The sequence below is a fragment of the Macrobrachium nipponense genome, chromosome 10 (genome assembly GCF_015104395.2).
Source record: "Macrobrachium nipponense isolate FS-2020 chromosome 10, ASM1510439v2, whole genome shotgun sequence".
Taxonomy (NCBI): domain Eukaryota; kingdom Metazoa; phylum Arthropoda; class Malacostraca; order Decapoda; family Palaemonidae; genus Macrobrachium; species Macrobrachium nipponense.
The window spans coordinates 71,060,331-71,072,830 of NC_087204.1; the positions used below are offsets into that span (position 1 = coordinate 71,060,331).

The 12,500-nt window shown below is 35.8% G+C and overlaps 1 protein-coding gene across 1 annotated transcript in view; it reads right to left on the reverse strand.

Moving 5' to 3' along the window:
* The window catches only part of LOC135223673 (uncharacterized), a 357,214-nt gene that overhangs the window by 33,911 nt on the left and 310,803 nt on the right, over positions 1-12,500 (reverse strand). The window lies entirely within an intron of this gene.

Consider the following 12,500-nt stretch of genomic DNA (forward strand, 5'->3'; position numbering starts at 1 on the left):
TCAAATTACTCGGGTCAGAGCATTCGTTACTTTGGCTGGTAATGTAGGTAAGGTAAAAAATAAATGAATAAATGAACAAATGAATCGTGTGTGAATGTACACCCAAGAGGGGAACACAAGCACTCCCAAAATCGAATGGCCATAATTTAAAAAAAGGGATAAACTTCATAATGAATGGACTACATAAAAAAATGGAAAGGAAAGTGTTTTTGACTTTAACGTCAAGCAATGAAACGCAAAACAAAGCTTGTGGAGTACCATAACTTTAAAAGCCATTTACCACAATCCTACTTTTTAGAGGAACATAGAATATATGGTTTTATGTGGTGCTTTAGATGGCCCAGATAGTCCTTCTAAACAAAATGTAATTAATAGTGAATTAATCTTTTACGGTAGACCAAGATGTAGAAAACTGATGTTGTACTTTGATTTCATAAAGGCATTCCCTCTGCTGAGTGAGAGGAGCTTGTCAAAATAGTATTATATGGGAAATAAAGAAGTTTGGTACAGTAGAATGTGGAGGAATTAAGGAAATACTTCGCAAAATCTGCAGAATAGTCAGCTCCAAATTAAATAGAAAAAATACATCGTTTATACCTCTAAAAATAAAAAAAGGAGAAAAAAGGCGAATAATCATGATGTATAGTTCTGGACAAGACCAAAACATAAAATACCTTTAGAATTCAATGTCGTTCGTTGGTTTGAATTGAGATCATTCATACGAATTTCACGTTTATTGATTATAAGAATACGAGCTTGGTGGCGCGCGCTACACACTGGAACCCGGTGCTGCTGTCTCCCCCTACCCTCCCGATCCCTAGACGGACAAACAGGTTTGCAGGAGGAGGGTGGATGTTTCCCATACCCTCCTGTTCCTCTACCATACCCTAGCCCTACCCGGAGCGGACAAACCTCTTTGCAGGGGATGGGTGGCTGTGTCCACGTCTCTCTCTGTCACCTGGGGGAGGGCAAACAAGATCCACTCGGATTTTTATTATTATGGCTTTAGCTTTAAAATATCAGCAAAAAATATAAGATTGCTGAGTGTGTGATTAAATCCCATAGATAGGAAACAAATACAGTAATCGTATAGACTAAAATGACTCCGCGGACATGAGGAGTTTCATTTCAAATGAGTGGGTCCGGAATCGGTTTGTTTGAAAGATATCCTTATTATTATAACCACATTCAATTACAAATTATAGGTAATCATGTCAGTCAGAATACTTTTATCGTGAGTTAGATGAGGTTAATCGCCATTAACTGATGAGATAACAGTGTTCTGAACCTTTTATTATCTAATTTTCTTCTGGCCTTTTTCTGACTCGAATCACACCTGTAGCCCGAACGCCTTCCACTCTCTCTCTCTCTCTCTCGTCTCTCTCCTCTCTCTCTCCATTTCCTCTTCTCCCTCTCTTTCTCTCTCTCTCGAAAAGAAAAAATTAAATATGGAAATGTTTAATTTCCATCTAATTGTTGTGTTACAACCTGCGTATATCAGACGTTGACGCTTTCCATTGTTTAATGTCATTCTGTCCAGTACTAGATATTTTACATTTGTTTCCATGAAACAGATCGATGGAGATAGGTAATCCAGTCATGAGGACATTGTGTTTATCGAAATTTTGACCGCTGCTCATAATACTAAGATGATTAAATAAATACCACTGCAAAAATTCTTTGAAAAATAATCCCCCGTCGCGTTCAAGTTTTACAGAAGTCATTAGTCTTAATCTGAAGAAAAAAAAAACATTCCTTGAAGGAATTTTTCTTTTTCTTACCTGACGTAATTATTAAAGTTAATGAAGACCTGGAAACCAAAAAACGCAAACAGGAATGTTGTGAGTAAATTGGCCCTTGTCTCCGCCCTAATTAGGGATATTTTTTTAAAGTACAGAGATGATTAGAAACGGGTAGAGGAACAATTTCCTTTCTTAGTGTTGCTGGCTTATTTCCTCCGCATAAGAATCTGGGAAAAAGGTTTTCTGTTCGTTTTGTCGGTCTGATTACAGGAATTTATATCGATGCCCTATTGGTGGATTTCAGTGAAGTTTAGCGAGGAGAAGAGGTCATTTAGTTGTTAAAATACTTTAGGATCCGGAAGCTGATCCAGGTTTTGTCTCTGTTGGGGCCTTCTACCTGATGCAGTTTGTTGGACATTTAACTTTTATCATAATTATATTTAATTATTAAAGCACGAAAAACATCATCCAAAATCCATATCTATTATATACGTATATGCACACACACACACACACGCGCATATATATATATAATATATAATATATATATATATATATATATATATATATATATATATATATATATATATATATTCCACTTTCTGCGCCTAGTTCCAAAAATAATGAGTGGTTTAAGCATGGAGGCCTGTTACTTTGTAAATAGTGAAATTACATGGGTTGAATTGTTTACCGACTGTTGGCGTTTTTCAAGAAAACTTGTGTAACTTGTTATTTCTTAATTCTTATTTATGTCTTGTCTATGTTACGCTGATAATTACTACATCAATGGACTGTTTTTTCCTTAACTAATTTACCGAACGAATTCAGAAATATAGGAATTCAAAATAACTCAGTTAGTAAAAGCCATATCACTCTCGCAAGTCATCTTTATATGACTTGTGAAAGTGATTTGGTTATTACTAATTCAGAATTATTTTGAATTCATGTATATCTGAATTCGTTCGGTAAATTGGTTAAGAAAAAACAGTGAGTCCATTGATTTAGTAATTATCTACGTAAGTGGGACTGCAGTCGATCCTTAACGTTAAAGAGAAGACAGAAAAAAAAAAAATAACAAGTTAGAAAAAGAACTTTTCTTGTGAAGCAACAGTTCGTAACAATTCAACCCATGTATTTTTGCTCGACCTTTGGGAGCTAATCAATGCCGTTTAGTGACCGGCCCAAATTCTGTCCGGTCAATAAATCGATTGTCACCTGTTATGCAACAATCGAAGATGTGTTTACAACGTTATTGTGAATGTCAAGAGTTCTTTTGGGGGTATTTCACAAAATTTCTTGTTTTATTCTGTTTGGTGTCATAATGGACAAGAAAAGCTATTTACTGATGATTAATTGTCATAAAACATTAAAATTGTAATTAATCAAGACTACTGTAGCTCCAAATTAATTGCGTGCTTCCTGGATACAATACGGTTTTCTACGAATGAATAACTTTTATAATACTTTACAATTTTAACTGATAAAGGATGCTATCGTTTCAAATTAATTAGCTGCTTACTAGCTGCAGTATGATTTTAATCAGTTGATGAAAAGTCCAGTTCCGTTATTAATGAAATAAACTGCAAACCGAATACACAGCAGCAGCAACACATTAATTAAAGTTCGAGCACCATTTTGTAATGAAGCTTCTTAATTTATAGCCTGTCAATGACCAGTGTCAGGTTGACGATGGTGTGGGTCGATGGTTTGGTCATTCGAAAGGTAGCTAATGTCAGAAGGGTTCATAAATTATGAGATGTGAATTTTGTTATTCAGGGTGAATTTAAAAATTCTGGTCGTATTTACTGACAGACTCTCCTGTTTCAGGAATTTTGGAGCAATTACAATACTGCTTTATATGGGAGAGACACATTTATGTCATTAGAGGCTCACTATCCACTTGTAAAGAATACATGTTTTGTAACTTATTCTCTATTTCTCGTAACTGTGGCTTGGTATTTTTATTATGATGAAGTCAATTGGACGTTATTTTGAAATACTCAGGGCCATTAAGATACTAATTTTTCGTAATATGAATATAAAATGAATGTTCTATTTCTCTTTCCTCGTAATTGCACCTTTATTTTATACCTACATGTTCATTTATTATTCCATAAGTGTAATGAGGACGGGAATAAGGAAAAAGGAAAAAGTTACTTGTAAATTCAAAACAGAACTTTTAAAAGACTTTTTAACATATTTCCTGTAGAGCGTAATTTTTTGGCAATATATTGTCGAAATGACTTGAAATTAAATACTTTTTCGCCAAATGAAAATTTACTGTTGTTAATACTATTGCTAATGAAAACAACAACAACAACAACAACAACAACAATAATAATAATAATAATAATAATAATAATAATAATAATAATAATAATAATAATAATAATAATAATAATAATAATAATAATAATGAAAGTAAAAAGAAGAAGAAATACTGCAGTGGCTATTCAGTAAAATATTTTCTGCATCATTCATTCGAATGGGAAATTCGCAATTCCGAGTCCACCCGCTGGGGAAATTCCTGCCGGGTGGAGCTCCAGCCATCCATGTATCTATGGTCGCAGCACCAACTCCGAGATTTCGAAGCCGGTTGCTGATGCTGTTTCTCCGACAGAAGAGCCCGAGATAAAGAACAACCGAAGGAGCAAAGGGAAAGATTCCTAAATTTGTTTATTTAATTTTTTAGGGATTCCAAATTTTTTCTTTTAGGATTTAAATTTTATTTTTGGAATTTTCCGAAATCGCGGTCTGCCTTCGTTCCCTCTGGACTTGGCACTGCGTTTAAAAGAACTTTGAAAGAGTTGAATAGGAATGATTATGTCATTGCTACGACGACTAGGGCGTTATTTTTATTATAATAACTCAGTAATATGGTATTTCTTAAAATAAAACAGCCGGGTGGGTGTTTTTGGGTGAAGAGAACCGGGATGAGGGCGGGGGGGGGGGTGGGGGGGGGGGGGGGGGGGGGGGAAAAAAAGGGTGGGGGGGGGGGGGGGGGGGGGGGGGGGGGGGGGGGGGGGGGTGAAGTAGCAGAAAGGGAAAGAAACTGAGAGGCAGCATGAGACCGGGATTTATATCAGATGAATTTGTTAGGTCGGTCATGCATACTGCGGCCCATCTGAAACGCTGAAATGGAATTTTCGAAATAAAGTAATGGAGAAAATTAAGTTTTGCAAATTTTATTCAAGTGCAGAATATGCCTCAGAGTGGTGTGCATACTCGCATGTATATATGGATGAACAAATACGCTTTTGTGTTTAAGCAAAATTATGCTTTTGAAATATAATACATTCGACACCGAGCTTATTATACTTCTGGCAGTTTCGAATGGAAGCCGCGTTTTGAAATGTATTGTAATCAAGTCTGTTGAAATAATTTGATGCAGACGTTAAGAATTGCAGTGGTGTTTTGTTTTAATAGAAACAGTCCTCGTCTGCTTTTGATTTTAATATGTCGATCGAAATTACGTGAAGGAATCGGTGTTTAAAAAAATTTTATGCAAATTTTACGCACAATGGAATAATAGGGACTCTGTACGTACCGCGTTTTGTAGAACATTCTTAAATTTACTTTCATGACAGAGAGGCAGTAAAGTAATAATGTTGGAAAAGAAAATAAGGCGTTTAACATTAAACATGGACATAATGTCCAAGTATTACATATTTGTATACCCAAAGAAAGTTAACATAAGCAAAAATGGAAGAGTTCTTTAGTAAATAAGATCGTATTAAAGGTAAAATAGATACATAAATCTGATAAAAAGACAAAAAATAAACAAGTTGGTGAAGGGAACTTTTACAGGGAAGTATGGGCATATGAGTAGCAAAAGCAAATATATTCTTTCCAAGAACTTTAGACAAGTATAACTACTATCGAAGCTTCTTGAGACGAAGTTCATCGCTCAAGTTTGCAACACTTATGAAGCCAATGATTAGTAACCAGGCATTGGGTAACTATCGTACAAATGGATGGAATTATAAAGTTACAAGTCAGTTAGCTAACGCTGGAAAGTATTAGGACTGTCACTCGGATGACAAAGAGTAGCAGGAAGTTTTAGCTATGTTGAGGGAGAAGAGAGCAAAATTAAAGAACAGCAGACGAGAATCTGTGTATATCAGACCATTTGCTTGCTGCGCCAACGAATTAGGCTCTTGATTTAAAAACAAAAAAGTAGCCATGAGTTTATCATTATTACAATGAGGTTGTCATCAGATGATAGGATAGTGAGAAATGTTACCAATGGAGAAGTTCCATATATATAGGTGGGATAATGATGAAGGGAGATATTTTTCTCATCAGCTAGGATAAACAATAGGTGATCGTGTGCTCCTGAGGGCACCAGAGATGAAAGTACCTGAAGCCACTTGGAAAAGGAAGAGGTTATGAGGCTGGAGGAGGAGGTGGGTGGCATTTGTGGAAGTAAAAACTGGAAAGAGACGCTTTGGGGGAATTTCGTAAAGACATCTTATGTTGCACGGACCTGATTGCAGTGGATGATGATTATTGCTATTGTTATTTAAGATACAAACAAACATTTCTATCAACAAAGACTTCAAAGTCATTATATTTCATAGAAAGGTCCAGCAGAACAGAATATCCCTACGTGAAAAAAAAACATGGCAAAAGAGAGATTTCAAATACAGATTAACTAAGTATAATAACACTGTATATTTATAAACTTCTATTCAATTTAAAAACCAAGCCATTGTTACATGGACTTCCAAGTAATGGTAAGAGCATAGTTTCATGGGTCCTATCGCTCCCCTGATTTGTCCAAAATGAAAGCTCGGCAAAATGGTCAGCCAACTGGTGCATTACCTCTGTAACGACCCCTCACATTTTTTCAGTGTGCGTATGTAATCGCACAGTATTTACAATTATTGCCTGATGATCAGAATTCATGTACATTATTCTTGTTTTATTACATGTATTGATCTGAATAAGTTCCTTGTCGTAAGTTGGATATTAGCTACTGCTTTAAACAGGTCATCAGGGACATTAGGACAAAATACTTTTTGTTGTAAGGTTTTTTTTTTTTTTTTTTCATTCACCTCTATCTCTAGTAATTGCATTGAAAAAATTTTGGTTCGAGACCCGTGAAATTTTCATTCACATTGAATTTACCATGAGAAAAATATATACTTAAAATTTTTCACAAAGCTATATTTCATAGCCATAAGCAAACATAATGTAAAGTGCGACGCTTCCATATATATATTCATTATTATTATTACTTATTATTATTATTATTATTATTATTATTATATATATATATATATATATATTATATATGTGTGTGTGTGTGTGTGTTGTGTGTGTGTGTGTGTTTATCTATATTCATATATAAAATCCCAGATTTTTTTTCCCTCGTTACTGCGATGACAGAAAAACCGTCAGACATCCCGCTAAGTCATGCTTAATAAAGAAAGTCGCAGCCAGAAATTAATTTAAAAAAAATTTTTTTCAGCGTCCCACGAAAATTTATAGCTATTCGTCGGAGCTATCAAAAGACATAGTGCAGCCCGTCACCATTTATAGCCATTGCCCGCGCTTTGCGCTGTTAGAATATTAGCCGTGTCACTGGGAAAGTCAGACACATTAGGTTAAGTGTTTCTACCCTTTCATCGTGACATTTATCTGACGACGGAAGCCAGTTGTACAGATTGTCCCAAAATTAGAAATAGAAGAGGTTAAAAGACAGGTACGTATTTATAGTGAAATATTCATGCCCCTCAAATAACGCACTCCTCGTTTCCTCTTAGAAGCATTTTGATGATTTTTGTTTCCATACATATAAATTTTTTACCTTCACTCATGAAGTTTGACTGGAGTCATGTTTTCATGTTTTCCTGTCCGCTCATGAAGTTTGGTAGATGTCACGTTCTCATGTTTTCATGTTTGTCTCTCCATGAGTATATGTTCCTCGTTGGACGAGTGGTTTTCACGCTCGGCTACCAATCCGGCGGCCAACGTGGAATCAGAGGAATGTATTTTCTGGTAATAGAAATTCATTTCTCGATGAAATGTGGTTCGGATCCCACAAAAAGCCGTAGGTCCCGTTGCTAAGTGACCAATTGGTTCCTAAGCACGTAAAAATATCTAATCCTTCGGGCCAGCCATAGGAGGGCTGTTAATCAGCTCAGTGTGGTCTGGTAAAACTAAGATATACGTAACTTTCTCTTATGAATATAAGATGTCGTTTGTTTCTATATGAGATGCCTCGCTGTTCCTCTTAGTAGCATTTGTTTCCTTGCACATTTTCCTCCGCCGTTCATGAAGTTTGACTGATGTTATATTTTCATCTGTATCAACTTGTATGATCGTTTGTCCATCAGATTATAAAAAAAAAAAGTTACGACTAACGTCAATGAATTTTTTGTGGGATGGAGAATTGTATTAGGAGGTGGTCTGCTGTTTTGTTTTTTTCTAAGGAAGAGTTGATTTGGATTTTAAGAATGGATCCGTGAGGGTTTAGGATTGTGTTTATGTTTTCTTTTCACATTTGGCAAAGGTGCGCGTTCTCTGAGTGGTTTCTGATTTTCCTTTGATGATCAGTCTCTTTTCGTCTAACTTCCTGAGCTCATGGTAGTCTTGCAAGTTTTGCAATTTTTGAGACAGTCATTTTAACATTACCTCAGTAATGTTTGTGTTTTTTCAGAGTAAACTTGTTTTTTTATTGCAAGAAAAGGGACAGTTTTTCCAGTTTCCATTCAATAAATTAGTATAGGAAATATTAGCAACAGAAGAATCGATAGACAAGAAATATAGTATTTGTAGATTACGTGTTAGTCTCACTAAAGATAAGGGTGGAAGTCAGTCCACCCATATATAGTCTTTGGCTTTAAACCAGAGGTTTTAATGGGGCATTCTATACTTGAGACGTACCTGTTTTAACAGAAGAATTTATTCACATATATATATAATATATATATATATATATATATATATATATATATATATGTGTGTGTGTGTGTGTGTGTGTGTGTGTGTGTGTGTGTGTGTGTGTGTGTGTGTGTGTAATCAATGTATTCCATAAAGCTGCTCTTTTTGCGAGTAAATGGAATTCTAGAGGTTCAACGTTTAATTTTGTAATTTTATGATAATAATCTGTGATATTCAAAAAGAAATTTGTAAGACGCTTCATCATCACGGAAGAAGAATGTTTTCATTCGAACATCTTTGGATTCATGACGTGCAGAAGTTTGGAAGTTCGTGTCTCATGGAAATGTTTTTGTTCCGAGAGACTGGAACTTCTGTCAAAGAAAAATGGAGCTCAACGATCCTGGAACTTATTTCTTGACAGGAAACACCTCACACCCTGTGGTTTTAGAAAAAGAAAATTGATGGACTTCGGAGTTTCTCTAGTACTTAGTCGAGACAGATTTCTGAAGGTCTTACTGTATTAGAAAATCTTTGGAGGATGGGTCTTGTTCATTTACTCACTTTATATATTTACTCGACATATCTTTTTCTTGAAGTTGTTTGTTGAAATTGAACTAATGATTTAATAGCAATAAAGAAATGGGCGCATTTGGGTTAGTTATATATTCTTTCCGAGTTCAGGGATGAGGAGGATAATTAACTACCTGAAGGGTAGGGTTCTCTGGACTTAATTTGCTTTTATTGATATTTGGTTTGACCTTTTCTGTTTACTGAATAATTGCACTACATGTCCTCATGGGGTGGGTATATTTATATATGAATTTTGTGAATGACATTTTATAAGCACATTTTCGTCAAGTTTGTTCTTAATATGATCAAATTAGCGAATGAAAATAATAAAAAAGACAGTGGATGTCATTTGAAAACTGCAGAATACAAATTGACAATCTATTTTAAACACTAGACATCTATTCAAGTATTATCTGGGCCACTTAATTACTATCGTTGTTAAGAAAGTAGTACAAGTGTTTGGTAGAAGATTGTGCAAAACTAGATTTATAAATCATATTTATCGACGATATGGAGGAGGTTTAATAGTCAAAGGGATTGTCTCTCTCAGATCGAAGGCAAAGTTTTAGAGAGAAAAATCATGATACTAAAATATCGAAAGCTGGAAGATGGATAATATTTGCTTTGACTTTTTAAAACGAAAGCTAAGTTTTAACAGAAAAAATAATTTGTTGATTTCTTAAAACGAAAACTATTTTAAAGAAAACATAATTTGTTGACTTTTTAAAACGAAAACTAAGATTTAAAAGAATTTTTTTTTAACTTTTTAAAACGAAAGCTAAGCTTTAAAAGAAAAAATAATTTGTGGACTTTTTAAAACGAAAGCTAAGTTTGAAAAAAAATAATTTGTTGACTTTTTTAAACGAAAACTAAGTTTTAAAAGAAAAACTAATTTGTTGAAGGGACGGAAGTAAAATCATGCCAACTGTAAGAAGAGTATTAGTCAATTTGTTCTAAAATGAAAATAAAGTTTTAGAGTGAGAAAGATTCATTGAAAGGGAAGAAACAGGAAAAACTAGTAAATTCGATTCGAACGAGAGGGAACCAGGGACGTTCATTGCCCATTTCTTTAAAATAGGCTTCGGCAAGGCGCTACGGTACATGAACCCAATACATGCGATTACCTCGTTACTGCCATGGTGCAATAACATGCCCTTCCATGGAATCTAGACTGCTATCGTTTTGAGAGAGAGAGAGAGAGAGAGAGAGAGAGAGAGAGAGAGAGAGAGAGAGAGAGAGAGAGAGAGACTATCTTTCTATCAAAAACCAAGGCGGTAAATCTTCAGCGTTTCTGTGTGTATGTGTGTGTGCGTGGGTGTGTGTGTGGGTGTATGGAGAAAGTGACTTTCAGGGAAAATATTTTTCGTGCAGAGTTTAGAGAACGTTTCTACCAGTGGAGATGACGGAGAATGTTTTAGCCGGGAGCGAGATACACGAAACAAATTTTGCTGATAAATTCACTTGACGTGCAATGATAATGACACCTTTCATGCTTTTACCCCGTCGTTCGTCCGTGTCCGTTTTCTGAAATCGATGACGGACAAAAATCCTCGATTTTTCGTTGACCGAAAACAGATGACTTGAAATAAACAAAAGGCACAGAAAGCGATCCTGACGAAGGGACTGGTGTCTCATTCCTTCGTGTTTGTCCCTCATGACCCTGATCGATTGCGCTGTTATTGGCACTGTTCCACCCGCGGTCGATAATGACAGTCTGGTTTCCAAGGTAGCACAGGCATTGAGGCCTTTGCTTCTTCTCCGCTTTGTGTATCTGTAAATGCGCAACGTCAGATGCTAGACAGCAAAGTAAAGCGTTGGCTGTTATGTTATTTATAGTGTTGAATGAGATTCTAGCGCTAGTTTCGTCATGAGATGAATGAGTTGAGGCATTCGTTTATTTAAGCATAGCTCGCCCGCCCCTCAATCAATCATTGGATTTTGTGATGTGCGCGAAAACGAAAACTAATGTAACCACCACTCCCACTCACACACACACACCCAAAAAAAAAAAATAAATAAATAAATAAATAAATATCAAGGTAAGCAGAACTGAACTAAGTTTCAGATATGATAAATCATGTAAAAAGTTAATTTATTAATAATTAGTATAAAGAAAGGTCACAAGAGAATTGCAGATTTGGTGGTAAGGTTACGAATTATTATGGAATAGAATAATCAAACAACACATCAGCACACAAACTACTGGTTTCCAGAGTGTAAAAAAGATATGAAATACCCTGAGGGGCTAAGATGTGATAAGTCATACAATAGATTCGCAGGAAAATCTCTCTTGGAAAGATCAACTTAACATAAGCGCTCAGTTAGATATGGACAACATAGTTCGGCAATTTTCCATGATATGAATAACACGAACCATACCATGGATTGGAAAGCACTGAATGGCTTTGGTTGCCCCAGTGCTTGGCATTATGTGTAAAACCTATAAATCAATCAAACCATGGATTGGAACTCATCCCATATTTTATACAAAGCAGCTGCCGATACAAATGTCAGATGGTAGAATCTTCACCGATAAAACAACAAGATAATATGATCAACCTTTCCAATGGATCCTGGGACTCTGACCATATAGACAATACCTTCCTTAAGGCAATGATGAAGCGGATTAAGACAATTAACAAAACCAATGTCGGTTTATTGGTGACCCAGTCATCACCTAATTGCATATATCCCACTATATATTTCGCCAATGTAACTTCTTGTTTTGGTTGGTTGCATGGTGTTTTTACGTTGCATGGAACCAGTGGTTATTCAGCAACAGGACCAACAGCTTTACGTGACTTCCGAACCACGTCGAGAGTGAACTTCTATCGCCAGAAATACACATCCCTCACACCCTAATGGAATGCCCGAGAATCGAAACCGCGATCACCGAGTTAGTATACCAACACCATACCGACCACGCAACTGAGGCGCTTAATGTAACTTCTGTCATTCACTTGTTGATAAGGGTGTGAGTCATTCCACTGAAATATAGTCCTTAGCTGTAAACCAGAGTGTTTTACTTCTTCTTCCCATATAGCTTTGCATAAATCCAGCATCCATTTCTCCCACTCTGTACCTAGTAATTTGATCATTTCAATTTAGAACTCCGATGGACCTGGTGCTTTACCATTATTCATTTTACTTAATGCTCTCTTCAATTCTGTATCCTGTATCTCCATCACTAGTCCTCTACCCTTTGTGCTTCCCCCATACCCTCTCTTTCATTTTCAGTCTTTAAAAGTTGTTCAAAATACTCTCTCCATCTCTTCTTAATGTCTTCATCCATAAGCAATA